General features: G+C 50.4%; 1 protein-coding gene across 7 annotated transcripts in view; it reads right to left on the reverse strand.

Annotated features, from left to right (window-relative positions):
* LOC119974848 (rab effector Noc2-like) overlaps window positions 1-12,870 on the reverse strand; it is a 253,248-nt gene that overhangs the window by 181,691 nt on the left and 58,687 nt on the right. The window lies entirely within an intron of this gene.

A 12,870-nucleotide genomic window follows, 5' to 3' on the forward strand; every position in this document is an offset into this window, starting at 1 on the left:
AAAAAAAAATTATAATCCTTTTTCACCCCCATCGGTTTATGAAAACCTGCAAAAATTGTTAATAAAGGACAGCTGCAAAGAAACTTGTAACTTCTGACCGAGTCCTTGAGCCATTGAGGACATTACCTAAGCAACTGGCTTGAAGGGACAGGCTAGGGTAGCTGCTGAACATTGTAGCCATATTACAGATCCAAGGGAATTGTGTAGAAAATCTGCTGATGTTTAAAAAATTCCCAGTCCTGTCCTGCTTGCATTAAAATTCAATTACACATTCTTCTGACATCCTCCACGCCAATTTTGGTATTCATCAAAAATTAACAATTTAATCTGAAAAGTATCACCACATCTGGAATGCAAATATATAAATACATAAACAAAATGTACATACACACGTATATACTCACCAATACTCCAGTATGAACTCAAAACTCTCTACTGTGTACAAAAAAACACTCAACCTCATTCTAAGTGAGCCTATTAAATGGGCATTTTAATGCGCAGGATTTACACTCAACTATCGAAATTTCCGCAATTTGGATTTTCTTACCTGTTCTTGCAGCGATCTCCTGCTCATTAATTAGACATATTCATGATCAGAACTGCCCCCACCCCAAGCTTGGAGAATAATAAAACAGAACTGATAATTCGTCCCACAATTCAACATCAATCATGTATTGAGCAAAAAGGAATTGTTCCTGCCCACAGTTCACCTGACTAAACACATCACACACCGTTTTGGGCAAGTATGTACCTGGGATCTGGTTTAACAGGCAGCAGAAGACTTTGGAATATGTTGTACCTGGAAACTGGATACCAAGAGGACATGAAAGCTGACATTCACCTGCGTGCTGGGGTTCACAACTCTGGTTGGACATGTTTCTGGAGGCTTCATCACATGATCACCTGCGCCAACCGCCCCAACCAGTCCTGCAACCTGTCTTTCCGCCTCAAAGGTATTTATAAGCCAAGAAAAAGTGCTCACGGAAAATGGGGGAAACAAGCCTACACGGTCTTTAAATGTGCCTGTGGATTTTCTGCTGGATCTCGGCGTACTGCCCAAGAGGCTAATCTTCAATTCCTGGACACTTGAACAATCCTGCTGAATTGGCAACATCAATGCATACACTTGTGGTGTTGTCGTGAGTACTGATGCACTATCAATTACGACGAGACGAGAGTAGAGTGTAATCGAGGCTTTATTAAGCAGAGATGTGTAGCCTCCCGCAGCTGCTGCCAAAATAGCTGCAGCTCGGTGAGGACACACATTTATACTCCGCCTACTGGGCGGAGCCAGCAGGCAGGGATATACCCCCGTACCTGTACTACAGGGACCTACATGATATATACAACAGTGGTGACTACCACATTCGCCCCCTGTTAAAAAGAAGAGTCCAGCGGGGGTGGTGAAAAACTATTTCCATGCATTTTAAGGTTAATATTTTGTGGGGAAGTTCACAAATTCAGCCGATCGGGCGCCTTGATCCTCCGTTGTGAGCGCCGCAGTCCCGGTGGCGATGCAGATGCCGGCTCGGTCGCCGGTGACTCCGGGAGCTTGTAGACCTCATCTTCATCCCCGGGTGGGACCAAGGGGAGGACGGATCGTCCTGGAGCGGGAGCTGTGGTGAGGTGCACTGGGGGAGGAAGGGTGGCGCCGGGGAAGAGGGTGAGGACCCAGCTGCTGCCAGGTCCCTGAGGAGACTGTGTCTTGGCGGCCATCGGGGTACGCCACGTAGGTGTACTGCGGGTTTGCATGGAGTATCTGTACCCTCTCGACCAAATGGTCCACCTTGTGGAGCCGCACGTGCTTGCAGAAGAGAACGGGTCCTGGAGCTGCCAGCCACGTTGGGAGCGAAACCCCGGAGGTGGACTTCCTGGGGAAGGCAAGGCGACGTTCATGGGGGGTTGCATTAGTCGCAGTACAAAGTAGCGATCGGATGGAGTTAGGGTGTCGGGGCGGACCTCCTGCCAGCGGGAGACCAGGAGATTTTTGGACCGTAGGGCCAGCTGGACGGCCTTCCAGACCGTCCCATTCTCCCGCCCCACCTGCCCGTTTCCCCGGGGGTTATAGCTGGTCGTCCTGCTCAAGGCGATGCCCTTGCTGAGCAGGTACTGACGCAGTTCATCACTCATAAAGGAGGGGCGCGATTCTCCGCTGCCCACGACGGGTCGGAGAATAGCCGGACATTTTTCCCGACCTCCCGCTATTCTCTCCCCCCCCCCCCCCCACGACCGCCCCATGACACGAATCGCTGCTCGCCGTTTTTTACGGCGAACAGCGATTCTCCCCAGGCCGATGGGCCGAGTTCCCAGGCCTTTACGGCCATTTTCACGAACGCAAACACACCTGCTCTCACCGTTCGTGAAAACGGCCGCAAAGTGCCGATCCAGACAACCATGGCACCGATTGGCACGGCCGCACCACGGCTGTGCCAAGGGTGGCATGGGCCTGCGATCGGTGGGCACCGATCGCGGGCAGCGGGTCCGATACCTGCGCACTCTTTGTTCCTCTGCTGAGGGGCATGACGGCCCGCGCATGCGCGGGTTTGACGCATATGCGTGATGACGTCACCCGCGCATGCGCGGCTGACGTCATCGTGTGCGTCAGCCGCCGTGACGCTTGGCGCGCGGGCTTAGCGACGGTCGCTAAGCCCGCAATGCCGTGCTTCACGGGGCCGCACTGCTAGCCCCGCCCAGGGGGGAGAATCGGGTCCCGGGAGGGGGCGCGGAGGCTGCCGTGAAACATGGCCAGTTTGACGGCACCCTTTACAACTCGCCGCATTTGTGGAGAATCGCGCCCGAGGATCCCTGGTCGCTATGGATGTAGGCAGGGAAACCGAACAGGGCGAAGATGGTGTTGAGTGCTTTGATGACTGTGGTAGACGTCATATCGGGGCATGGGACGGCGAAGGGAAATCTGGAGTATTCGTCGACCACGTTAAGGAAGTACGTGTTTCGGACGGTGGAGGGGAGGGGCCCTTTGAAATCCACGCTGAGGCGTTCAAAGGGACGGGAGGCCTTCACTAGATGCGCGCGGTCTGGCCGGTAGAAGTGCGGTTTGCACTCCGAGCAAACCTGGCAGTCACTGGTGATAGCCCGGACTTCCTCAATGGATTAGGGCAGATTGCGGGCCTTTATGAAGTGAAAGAACCGGGTGACCCGTGTAGGGTCCGGAGTCGGTCCACTTGTGCGCTGGCACATGTACCTCGGGATGGTGCATCGGGGGGCTGGTTGAGCTTACCGGGGCGATACAAAATCTCGTAATTGTAGGTGGAGAGCTAGATCCTCCACCTCAAGCTTTCATCATTTTTGATCTTGCCCCGCTGTGTGTTATTGAACATGAAGGCAACTGACCATTAGTCAGTGAGAAGAGTGAATCTCCTGCCGGCCAGGTAATGCCTCCAATATCGCATAGCTTCTACGATGGCTTGGGCCTCCTTCTTGACGGAGGAGTGCCGAATTTCGGAGGCATGGAGGGTGCGTGAAAAGAATGCCACGGGCCTGCCTGCCTGGTTGAGGTTGGCGGCCAGAGCGACGTCTGATGCATCGCTCTCGACTTGGGATGGGAGCGTCTCGTCGACTGCGTGCATCGCGGCCTTGGCAATGTCGGCCTTGATACGGTTGAAGGCCTGGTGAGCCTCAGCCGTCAGGGAGAAAGCGGTGGAGTGAATGAGTGGGCGGGCCTTGTCCGCATTGTTAGGGACCCACTGGGCGTAGTATGAGAAGAACCCCAGGCATCGTTTGATGGGCTTGGGGCAGTGGGGGAGGGGGAGTTCCATGAGGGGGCGCATGCAATTAGGGTCAGGCCCCAGTACTACATTTTGCACCACATAGCGAAGGATAGCTAAGCAGTTGGTGCTGAACACGCACTTCTCCTTGTTGTACGTAAGGTTGAGGAGTTTGGCGGTGTGGAGGAATTTGGAAAGGTTAGCGTTGTGGTCCTGCTGGTCGTGGCCGCAGATGGTGACATTATCCAGGCCCGCAAAGTGGCCCGCAATCTGTACCGGTCGACCATTCGGTCCATCTCCCGTTGGAAGACCGAGACCCCATTAGTGTCGCCAAAGGAACCCTAAAGAAGTGGTAAAGGCGGCCGTCCGCTTCAAACGCAGTGTATAGGCGGTCCGCCTTGCGAATGGGGAGTTGGTGGCAGGCAGATTTCAGGTCCACTGTCGAGAAGACTCGGTACTGTGCAATCTGATTGACCATATCAGATGTGCGTGGGAGGGGGTACGCATCGAGCTGCATGTACCGATTGATGGTCTGACTGTAGTCAACAACCATCCTGTGTTTCTCCCCAGTTTTCACCACTACCACTTGGGCTCTCCAGGGGCTGTTGCTGGCCTCGATGATGCCTTCCTGCAGCAGCCGCTGGACCTCAGACCTGATGAAGGTCCTGTCCAGGGCACTGTACCGTCTGCTCCTGGTGGCGACGGGTTTGCAATCCGGGGTGAGGTTTGCAAACAGAGAAGGCGGGTCAACCTTAAGGGTCGTGAGACCGCATACAGTAAGGGGTGGTAGGGGCCCGCCAAATTTCAGAGTTAGACTTTGGAGGTTGCACTGAAGTCCAGTCCGAGTAGCAAGGCAGCGCAGAGGTTGGGGAGGACGTAGAGCCGGAAGCCGCTGAACTCTACGCCCTGGATGGTGAGGGTGGTGGTGCAGTACCCCCAGAGTGGGATACGGAGGCCAGGGAGATTCATTGTGTGATGGAATGTACCGTGAGGGAGCAGCGCCTTACCGTATCGGGGTGGATGAAGCTCTCTGTGCACCCGGAGTCAAGAGGGTATGATGTCTTGTGCCCATCGACCTTTACCGTCGTCGACGCGGTTGCAAGGTTGTGCGGCCGGGACTGGTCGATCGTGATGGAGGCGAGCTGTAGCTGGTGTCGGAAGGCCCCTGACTGGTCGGCGGCGGTTGCAGGCGAAGAGCAGCCCGATGAGGTGCCCGATGAGCATGGTTCCTGAGGCGGGGAAAATGGCGCCACCCACGGGGCACACGTGGCGGGCGGCGTTAAAGATGGTGCGCCCACGGGCCGCACGAGGCCTGATGGGGGGGAAGATGGCGGCGCCCACGGGCCGCACGTGTCCTGAGGCAAGCAAGATGGCGGTGCCCACAGGCCGCACGTGTTCTGAGGCGAGGAAGATGGCGACGCCCATGGGCCGCATGTGGGTTGTGGGGGCGAAAATGGCGGCGTCCACGGGCCGCACGTGGGGGGTGCAGGAACAATGGGCCTGGTTACAGTGGAAATCGAGCGGGCCTGGCACACAGCAGCGAAATGTCCTTTCTTCCCGCAGGCCTTGTAGAGTGCGCTCTGCGTCGGGCAGCGCTGCCGGGGGTGCTTTGTCTGTCCGCAGAAGTAGCACTTGTTTCCCCCGGGGTTGGCTGGCTACCGCGCGGCGCAGGCTTGGCGTTGGTTGGGGGCGGTCACTGGTGGGGTGAACGATGGGGTGTTCGCTGGTGGGGTCCATGATGTGGTGTTCGCTGGTGGGGTCCACAATGCCCAGGAGGTGGGCGCCGTGCGGTCGGGGGCGTACGCTTGTACATTACGGGAGGCGACCATTAGTGAGGTCGCGGGTTTCTTGGTCACTGCAAGGTCGAGGGTAGCCCCTTCTAAGAGGCGCTGGCGAATGTACGCCGACCCTATGCCCGTAACGAACGCGTCCCTGATTAAGAGTTCGGAATTTTCAACGGCCGAAATGGCCTAGCAATCGCAGTCCCTTGCCAGGGCATGCAGGGCACGCCAGAAATCTTCCACAGACTCACCAGGGAGTTGATGCCACGTGGACAGGAGGTGCCTGGCGTAGAGTTTGTTGGTCTGCTGGGTGTAGTTCTCTTTCAGTCGCGCCATGGCCTCAGCGTAGGTGGGCGCACCCCGGATGAGGGGAAAGATATCGGAGCTCAGCCGTGTATACAGCATCTGGAGTTTCTGTGTCTCTGTGGGTGGTTCTGTCGCAGATCCGATGTCAGCTTCAAAGCAAGCTAGCCAGTGGGCGAAGGCCGACTTGGCGTTGTCTGCTTGAGGGTGCAGTGCAGGCGATCTGGCTTGATGCGGAGATCCATTGTTGTAAAATCTCTGCGTAATAAATTGATGCACTATCAATTACGACGAGACGAGAGTGTAATCGAGGCTTTATTAAGCAGAGATGTGTAGCCTCCTGCAGCTGCTGCCGAAATGGCTGCAGCTCGGTGAGCACACACATTTATACTCCGCCTACTAGGCGGAGCCAGCAGGCAGGGATCTACCCCCGTACCTGTAGTACAGGAGCCCCACCGTATTACATCTCGTATGTGATATATACAAGTGGTGACTACCACAAGTAAGGTCAAGAACCCTGTTATTTTTTCATTTTACAGGATGTGAGTGTCGCTGGCTTGGCCAGCATTTATTGTCCTTTGGCCTGTTGTCCTTCAGAAGGTGGTGGGGAACTGCCTTCTTGAACCACTGCAGTTCCTGAGATGTAGGTACACCTACAGTACTGTTAGGGAGAGAGTTCCAGGATTTTGACCCTGTGCTGTTGGGAAGGGATTTTCAGGATTTTGACCCAGCGACAATGAAGGAGCAGCAATATATTTCCAAGTAGGGCTGGTTAGTGACTTAAAGGGGAACTTCCAGGCGGTGGGATTCCCAGGTGTCTGCTGCTCTTGTCCTTCTAGATGGTAGGGGTCATGGGTATGTAAGGTGCTGCCTAAGAGACATTGGCAAGTTACTGCAGTGCATCTTGTCGATGGTAGACACGCTGCGACTGTTCATCGTCGGTGGAGTCATTGAATGTTTGTGGAAGGGGGAGCAATCAAGCGGGCTCCTTTTTCCTGGATGATGTCATTGGAGCTGCTGTTCTCCAGGCAAGTGGAGAGTATTGGATTACACTCCTCACTTGTGCCTTGTCGATAGTGGACAGGCTTTGGGGGGGTCAGGATGTGAGTGACTCGCTGTAGGTTTCCTAGCCTTTGACCTGCTCTGGTAGCTACAGTATTAATACGGCTAGTCCAGTTCAATTTCTGATCAATGGTAACTCCCCAGGATGTTGATTGTGGGGAATTAGCAATGGTAATAATAATAATAATAATCACTTATTGTAACAAGTAGGCTTCAATGAAGTTCCTGTGAAAAACCCCTATATCCATGACCCCTACCATCTAGAAGGACAAGAGCAGCAGACACCTGGAATCCCACCACCTGGAAGTTCCCCTTTAAGTCACTAACCAGCCCTACTTGGAAATATATTGCTGCTCCTTCAATGTCGCCACATTCCAGCGCCTGTCCAGGTCTTGCTGCATTTGAACATGAACTGCTTCATTATCTGAGGAGTTGTGAATGGTGCTGAACATTGTACAGTCTGCAAACATCCCCACCTGACTTTGTGATGGAAGGGAGGTCATTGATAAAGCAGCTGATGCTTGGGCCTAGGACACTACCCTGAGGAACTCCTGCAATGCTATCCTGGAGCTGAGATGATTGACCTCCAACCACCACAACCATCTTCCGTTGTGCCAGGTATGACACCAACCAGCAGAGAGTTTTTCCCCCGATTCCTGTTGACTCCAATTTTGCTGGGGCTCCTTGATGCCGTACTCCATCAAGTGATGCCTTAATGTCAAGGGCAGTCCCTCTCTCCTCACCACTGGCATCCAGCAATTTTGCCCATGTTTGAACCAAGGTTGTGATGAGGTCAGAAACAGAACTTAAACAGAAACAGAGCTTAAATCTGATCAGTTTGTTGTGGAATTGCTTTGCTCTATCCATCACTTGCTGGTTATGCTGTTTGGCACACAAGTAGTCCTGTGTTGTCGCTTCACCAGGTTGACATCTAATTTTTACGTATGTTCTTCTGCAGTCTTCACTGTACCAGGGTTGATCCCCTGGCTTGGTGGTAATGGTAGAGTGGGTGATAAGCCAGGCCATGAGGTTGCAGATTTTAGTCAAGTACAATTCTGCTTCTGCTGATGGTGCACAGCACCTCACAGATACCCAGTCTTGAGTTGCTAGATCTGTTCGAAGTCTATCCCGTTTAGCACAATGTAAGTGCCACACAACATGCTAGAGCGTATCTTCAATGTGAAGATGGACTTTGTCTCCACAAGGACTGTGCGAGTGGTCACTTTTACAAATACAGTCATGGACAGATGCATCTGCAACAAGCAGTGGGTGAGGATAAGGATGTTTTTCCTCTTGTTATGTCCCTCACCATCTGCTGCAGTCCCAGTCTAGCAGCTATGTCCTTTAGGACCCAACCAGCTCGGTCTGTGGTGCTGCCACTCTTGGTGATGGACATTGATATGGACATGGACAGAGTGTATTCTGCACCCTTGCCACCCATAGTGCTTCCTCCAACATGCAGGAGTACTGATTCATCAGCTGATGGTGGACAGTATGTGATAATCAGCAGGGGATTTCCTCGCCTTTGAGACTTCATGGGTTCCAGGATTAATGTTGAGGCCTCCCAGAGCTCTTCATGGGTTCTAGGGTTGATGTTGAGGACTCTCCCCCGACTGTATACCATGATGCCACCACCTCCGCTGGGTCTGTCCTCCCTGTGAGATAGGACATACCTAGGAATGATGATAGTGGTGTCTGGGACAAGCCCCCAGATGGTACTAAGGAGGACTTTGCAGGGTCGACAGGGCTATTTGCCATTGTCATTTTGGGTGCCTAGATCGGTGGCCAATTTCATTCCTTTTTTATGTTGTGAGTTCCGTTTTTGAGGGCATTGAAGAGTCAACATGTGGGTCTGGAGACACATGGGCCAGACCAAGCAAGGACAGCAGGTTTCCTTCCTTAACTGACATCGGGTGAACCAGATGGGTTTTTACGACAATGATTTCATAGTCTTTTAATTTCACCATCTGCCCTGGTGGGATTCGAACCCAGGTCCCCAGATCAGTACCTTTGGTCTTTGGATCACTAGTCCAGTGACAATTTCACTATGCCACCGTCTCCCCTTAGACTCCCCTCCCCTCTTTGCTATCTAACCAGGAAAAGGCCCACTATAACAAAGATAAACGGTTTCAGCACACCACGGCAATACCCATGGTGAAAAGATAATTTAATCATTGTGATTTGGAATCTGGTCATCTGAAGTTCATGAAGGTCCAACACCACCCCAAAATTAATATGAACATTTACTTTAAAATGATACTGAATTGTTGTGATGCACTGATACAGGTGGAGATTATTTTTGCAAGTGACAACATGGGGATTGCCTCAAGTTGTTTTAAGTGCTCTTACACAATTTTTCCTTGACATTCTGACTCATTGTGTTTAAAATCCTTTGGCTACTGACTAGATGTCAATTGAACAATGAGTATTAGATCATCAGTTGAGTGCCTCCCACTAAATCACTGCATTCCTGAGTCATATGTTATGCAAGCCAACCTAGAAAACAAGTTGACCAAAACTTTCATAAAAGAGGATAGATCAAGAACAGCTTGTTACCTTATGGGAACAAAACTTTAAACAGCAAGTGAGGAGGGAGCGGCAATGTGTTGGGGGTGAAAGCAGTGGACCCAGTTCGCCACAGAGATCAATGCTAAGAGTCCAACCTCAAGGACGGAAGTTCAATGACCATAGTGTAAGCTTGTAGAAACCAAGAGTGGCACAGCACATCCTCAACCTATTTGAGGAAATGGTGCTTGGGGCTATTAACAAAAACATCACTGAATTGCTGGTTGCAACGTCCTCAGAATAACTTATCTACCTTCTGAAAACCGATTTCACCCTCATCTAGCAATTTGGTATGATGTGCAAGCTGCCAATGGTGTAAAACCATGCATGTTTTTCTTTTGAGTCATTCACCCTTCCTTCCCTAACTCCAAACGTCACCTTGTGCATTTACGCTTTCAGATACCTGAAACCTGCTACCTCACCAACCAATGGTACCTGATGAAGATGAAGGCCCAAAAGAAGAGCACACCTCTGAAGATGATGCACCTTAATTTGATCTGACACATGCAGCCTCCAGCTAGAGATTGGCATATCTGGGACTATAATATATACGGTGGAGCTGAACATCACGAGTGACCTGGACACGGGTGGTCTGAAGTGCATGTGCCAGCTCCCTGGAGGGTGAAGTCACAGCCAACTCTATTGCAGAGTACTCATTGCGACTTTGATGAAGCTTTTTCCCAGGGTGGAAGAGTCAACTGCTAGGGAACATACGTGTAAAGTGCGAGGGGCAAAGTTTAGAGGAGATATGCAAAGAAGGCTTTTTTTTAAACAGAGGGTAGTGGGTGCCTGGAACTCGCTGCCAGAGGAGGTGGTGGAATCAGGTACAATAGTTTAAAGGGTGTCTTGACAAATACATGAATAGGATGGGAATAGAGGGATACGGACCCTGAAAGGGTAGAAGGTTTTAGGTTAGATGGGCAGCATGGTCAGTACAGGCTTGGAGGGCTGAAGGGCCTGTTCCTGTGCTGTACTTTTCTTTGTTCTGTGTTCTAAACCAACTGTCTGTGCTCCAAGAAGAATATCAGTAGCCAAGATGCAGAAAGTAATTAATGAGCTGCATCAGATGACAGCGCCGGGTGTCATAACTCCATAGACAAGGCCACAGAATGAGTTTCAATAATAGTGGCCGCAGTAAAGAAAGATGGCATAGTCAGGATGTGCATTGACCCAGTGCACTTGAACAAAGCGCTGCTCAGACCACGTCACCCTATGAAGACAGTGGAACAGGTAATTGCAGACATGCAATGTGCCACAGTGTTCGACGTTCCCGATGCATATATGAGTTCCAGTACATCCCGCTAGATGAGGAATCCTCGACACTAACCACATTTACGTCGCTAATAGGCAGATATCATTTTCTTTGTGCGCGCTATGTGAGCTCCATGGTCAGAGAGGTTTCCAGCGGTGCATGGCGCAAGTCTTTGCAGGCCAACCTTGAGATCATTGTTGGTGACATCTTTGTCTTGTCCTTGACAGAATCAGGACCATACAACTAAAGCTGAACCCTGCAAAATGCAGATTCAGGGTCAGCCAGGTGCCTTACAAGGGCCATTTACTCACACCCAATGGTGAAGAGCCTAATCCAAGACAAGGGCTATATGATAGATGGCCAATTCCCTTGAACAAGAATGTCTTGTTATGACAAGTTATCTTTCTTAGTTCATCCTGTGTTATAGTGAGGTCCAGGGACCTCTTTGTCAACTTCTCCTCCAGGATGTTGAATGTTCCTGGCAAGAGCACCACACCGTACCCCGTACCTGTACTCCTACCCCGTATCCCGTACTCATATCAGCAGACACTTCCCACCAGAGACGTGATGTCATCTGCATCCAGAGTGGCAGAACAATAGCCTTTGCTTCAAGGGCCCTCACTGACACGGAGTCTCACTACTGTTATGGGCCAGGGTTTAGAGAACACCAAAGTATATCATGGAGTTCACTTGACCTACAACCTTTAAAACTTTTTGGTTATGAGGAGCACAAGGGCCCATTTTCCAGGTGTGATGCAACAGAGACCTTAAGTATTTTTTTACAAAATAATGTTTATTCTATGAATCCAGTTAACATTTTAGAAACACACAGTAAACATCTTATCAACTACCAACACAAATATAACCCTTAGTAACTTTCCTAACAACATCCATAAGCCTCACACCCCTTTTTCCTACAAAAACAGTAGGTTTGCATTCCTTACAGAAGCAGGTATTACTTTGAAATTATCAAGTGAGCTGGAGACATTCTTTAGCATACAAAGAGAGAGACCAAAATATACCTTCTTGGTTTGGATGCTGCTCCCCAACTGAAAACCACAACTAAAACTAGAGCCAAAAACAGCTTACAGCTCAAAACAAAAGTAAAAAGCAGAGCCAGAGCCCAGCTCCACCCACACAATGACATCACTGCAGCCACTTGAGAAGCCAAACATTTCTCAAAGTGACATTCCCATGACATTACGCACTGATCAAAAAGGAACTTCTTGCTCTAGCTTTCGCCTGAGAGAAATTTCATAACTTCATGTATGTCATCCTGCAGCTGTTGAAACAGATCACCAGCCACTCATAACTATCTCAAAGGAGGTTCTCCACAGTGCGCCTGCATGCCTGCAATGTATGCTGCAGAAGATGCAAATGCTACAACTTCAGCATCATCTACAAATGTGGCAAGGAGGTGTACTTGGCTGATGCCCAAGCTTTCCTACCCATCACAGGGGTGATCATGAGAAAGGCATAGACGTTATGGCAATAGAAGTACTGTCCTCTCATCAAATTCAGGAACTCAAATAGGTCTTACTGACTGACATCACATGCTGGCAACTGCACAACATCATCATGAGGGGATGGCCAGAATTCTCAAGGGTGCTTCCCCATGAGCTCCACACATTCTTAGCCATCAGAGATGCACTGACCATACAGGGTAGACTAATGGTGCATGACTAGCAATTTGTCATCCCTATTGCCCTCCTGACGTGCTACAACTGCATCAAGGGCACAATGGAAGGAGAACCAACCCCAATGGTACCTAAAATATTCGAGATGACCGTCTAAATCTGTTACAGCGTCAACTTTTTCAAACAAGAGAACAAAAAAGGAAATTCATGGACCGATGTGCTGTGAAGGAAAAAAACTAAAAAGCAAAGGGGGAGAGACAAGATGAAATAATATTGTCACTTGATTGTTCCCTGTAACCCTTTAGAAAGTATTAGCTTACGTGTACTCTGATTTGACATAAACAAACACCTCAGTTATACGAGCTCCTGACAAGATTACACATCTGGGATTTGCTGAAAGATACAAAAGCGAAACTCCTGGAAATCTGAAATAAAAGCAAAAATTGCTGGAAATACGCAGTAGGTTTGATGGCAGAAGTGGAGAGACAACAGGGTTAACATTTCAGGTCATTTTATCAGACTGGGAAAAATTTTAAATATAGGTT

This window comes from Scyliorhinus canicula, chromosome 12, assembly GCF_902713615.1.
Source record: "Scyliorhinus canicula chromosome 12, sScyCan1.1, whole genome shotgun sequence".
In the NCBI taxonomy this organism is placed as follows: domain Eukaryota; kingdom Metazoa; phylum Chordata; class Chondrichthyes; order Carcharhiniformes; family Scyliorhinidae; genus Scyliorhinus; species Scyliorhinus canicula.